This window comes from Apium graveolens, chromosome 10, assembly GCF_009905375.1.
Source record: "Apium graveolens cultivar Ventura chromosome 10, ASM990537v1, whole genome shotgun sequence".
Lineage (NCBI taxonomy): Eukaryota > Viridiplantae > Streptophyta > Magnoliopsida > Apiales > Apiaceae > Apium > Apium graveolens.
The window spans coordinates 241,522,452-241,526,729 of record NC_133656.1 but is presented as its reverse complement, the minus strand read 5'-3'; positions in this window follow the sequence as shown (position 1 = coordinate 241,526,729).

The following is a 4,278-nucleotide window of genomic DNA, read 5'->3' as shown; positions in this document are numbered from 1 at the left end:
AAACAGATCCAATCAGCTCAAGTAACTCATCAAAACCCTTTTGACTACAATGATGTCTATTATTAAAGTGCAGCAACTTCATAACAAATGACAACTTTGAATGTTTTTCATGATTAGGAGAAAGGGGTACTGAGGCCTGATTCAACATATTATAAAACTGAGATGCTTCTTCATTCCGTTCTTCTTCCATATCTTCAATTTCATTTTGTTCTTCTCCAAGGTCCCTTAACATTTCGAATGCATCTTACACATCATCTTCATCATTGTGATTGGTTCCCATGGAATAATGGTTGTGAAAATCAAAATTTTCTCCATGATAATACCATCTTGTGTACGACTCAATAATGCCAAATCGATATAAGTGCATTTTTAACTCGTCTTCAGTCCTCCAAAATAAATTTTTACACTCATTGCAAGGACATAATATGTTTCCATCAGAATCTCTTAATCTTTGCGCGAACTTAACAAAACTATCAACACCTCTTTTATACTCATCAGATAAACCACCTCTACCATTTTCCCTATGGCTCATCCAACTTTGATTCGATGACATCTACAATGCACGTATACAAATTAATCACTTATTCATTTAATTTTGCATAATAAACACATTGATATTATGTCTAAAGCAAAAAAGTGAAAACAAAAAATTAACTAGTAAATATATGAGCCAAATCTTGAAATGAATTCAAATAATAACTTTTTATATCAATAAAGCTATCATGTTTTATTGCTAAATATAAAATTATCATGTTGTATGTATTATAATTTTAATGTTGCAAATACATACCTGATTATAAGAAATCTTTAGTAATGAGCAATATCAACTGTAAAGATTGACCCACTATTACAAGAAATACCAATCAAACATGGACAAGGAAGTGCACAAGAACAGCTGTTGTAGAAGGAAAAAGAAGAGAGATCACGCTATCACAGAGACATGGACGTAGCAGGGGAAAAGTAATCTAAAAATTAGGGTAAGACTAAATTTGATGGATTCGGTCACGTATAGCACTACCATATACAACTGATTTCGTCACTTTTAAGATACAAATAAATATAACAGATTCCGTCACATTTAAAATGCACATAAACATGATAGATTTGGTCACATACAAAAGTATTAACCGTGTTGGTCACATTTTTTATTTCCGATAATCAGGGGGGAAGCTTTCATGGTCAATGTTGACTTTTAATACCATGAAATCCGTCATATTTATAAAATAGTCAAAGTCAAATATGTCATATAATTAAATGTAACACGATCCGTCACATTTAAGCGCTCCATTTTTCCGTCATATTTAGTCCATCACATTTAGGCTTTGTCCTTGTAGTGTTTTAATCTGGACTACTATCTAATTTTTTCAAAACCGGACTTTTACACGAATTTTTAGGGTCAGACTTTCAAATAAAAAAGACTTTTTGAAGGTCCGTATCTCGGGACGAGCCGGCCCGTACTTTTTCGGATTGGATCTGACTTGGTCTCAGATTTTGAATTTTTTGAATAGCCCCGCTCTCATCTACACTTCACTTTATTTTTTGACAACTAACCAAGGTAGATCATAAATCAATAGAGTTAACAAGTTTTAAAGAGGGTTTTAATCCATTATTTGATATTTTTATATTATAATTTCCGAAAAACCTAAATATTTATTTTATTTTCACCAGTTTATAATATTTCTCAATTGCTCATCTCAGGAAATATCATGCTCAATTTATGCAAATATTATTATACTCAGTTTTTTCAGAAAAAATATTATATTTAAAGTAAATTTTTAATTTTTAAAGTAAATTTTTTATTTTCAGATCAAACAAGGTGTAATTACCCTCACATTACACTCTTTTCTTTTGTTGTTATTTTGAATACATGAGAATAGTTTTGTCATTTCATGATCCATAATGTTTAAATATGTTTCCGATTTTACAATAAAAATAATTTAATATTTAAAATCCGCGCGTAATATTTTTGTTGTTGATATCTATTGGTAAATGGACGTTGTATTTGTGTTTAACGTTTCGATTCTAGTTTTAAATATTCATTTGTAATCGTATATTGGTATAACTCTTTTACGAGACGAATTGAATATTTACCCCTTTTTGGCCTCACGATTTTAAGAAATATGATAAGGATATATTTACCACTTTTTAGCCACACGATTTTAAGAAATATGATAAGGATCAATTTAAATTCCTGAAAAAGAATAATAATATTTTTTTCCAACTGTATGGCATCTTTGTATTTCTTGAGAGATGTCAAAATCAATTATTAAAAGGACTATAACCCACAACTCTAATCATATTTCACCCAATATTTTATATCATTGTTCTTCTCTAGAATCAAGGTAAAAATCATCAAAGATTCTTCTTTGATGGTATTTATGTAAAGTTTCTGTAAGACTCAAGAACAACCTTTTATTCTCATATTTGTTGAAAATATTATTAAAGTGATCATTCAAATATATATAATCAAAAAGGGACAGTAATAATTATTTTTGCTATTGTATTATATTTCCAGGGACGGAAGATAACTGCAAAATTGCACATTTTCCCTCTTTTGAGCCTGTTTCTGTAGTAATATATGCTAATATATGCTCCTTGAACAGTGAAACTCGGAAATGAAAGATAGATCAAATAATACATAAATATTACAATATTATGCATGTTTAGTAACTAGATCATCTAAAATTTTAAGATATTATTTCTACTGGATCTTATAATATTAATATAACACCCTCTCACTTAAAATCAAGAATTTGAATCCGAGTCTGACCGGGATCTCATACATTGTCAAGTAACCAGCTCTTCGGAATGTTTAAGTTGTTAAAGTAAAGTTAAAGTGAGTGTTTTAGTGATCATGAATTACTATTTTTTGGCAAAGAACTAATATTTTAGACTATGAGAAATAATTTGATACTAAAACAAATAATGTTTTTAATATTACATTTAAATATCTCATTTATTAACCTTAAATTCTAATATTTAGAGTATCAAATTGACAACTAAAAAATATGGATTAGTATTCAGGGTATCAAATTGACAACTAGTAAAATATCTCGTATTCAACTTCTAAATTCTAATAATACAATATATATTTGAAAATTTATCAAATATTTTACGCAGAAAAAGAATTTTATCGAAAAGCTCACACTTTTATGGGGGCCAAACAGTGCTTCTTTTAATGTGGCCTACTATCCATTTTTTTTCAAAACTGGACTTTTACATGAATTTTTAGGTTTCAGGTTGGGTCGGACTTTCAAATAAAACAAAACACTATTTGAAGGTCCCTATCTCGGGACGAGTCGACCCGTACTTTTTCGGATCCGATCCGGCTTGGTCTCAGATTTCGAATTTTTTGAACAACCCCGCTCTCATCTATAGTTCACTTTATTTTTGGACAACTAACCAAGGTAGATCATAAATCAATAAAGTTAACATGTTTTAAAAATTGTTTTTAATCCAAATTTGATATTTTTATATTATAATTTCCGAAAAACCTACAAATATATTTTATTTTCACCATTCTATAATATGCAACCTACATATATTTTATTTTCCATCTAGGCTTTAGTGACTTAATCTTGTGTATCCTTCTTATAGAAAATTCATCAAAAATTCATCAATGATGGTATTTTTGTATAGTTTTTGTATGATTTTGACCAACAACATTTTATCCTAACATTTATAGAAAATATTATTAGAATTGATCATTCAACTACAAACAATTATAAAAGAAATGTAGTTATTTTTGCAATTATAATATATTTTGAGGGAGTGTAAGATATCTGCAAAATTAGAAACTTTTCCTCTATTGAGTATGTGTATTATTTAAGTGACGATGTCAAAGATTACCGAAGATAACAATATCATTAGTGGCCCTGGTCAAAGTGTGAAGCATAGCCAAATGGATATCTGATCTAGGGAGAATAATAAACTGTTACTTTTCATAATCTGTTAATCTTGGGATTAGCCTTGTTAACAGGCATGAATGTGTGTTAAACAATTTTCTCACCAATTGGGAGAGATTGTTGTGCAAGACTTACCTATATATAAACAAGACTAAGATATTTTGTCAATCCTAAGTAAGTTGTATTTTTATCTTAATTTATATTTTGTACTTGTAATATTTAAAGTCTGTAAAAATGTGAAAGGAGCAGACTTGAGCCTTTTTCTGTAAACAGTATCAAGCCTAAGAATTCTATCTGGAAGAAGATCAAGAAGATCACGCCTCAGAAGAATTATAAAGAAGTTTGGAGTTGAATAAAGTTGTTTTAGGAAAAA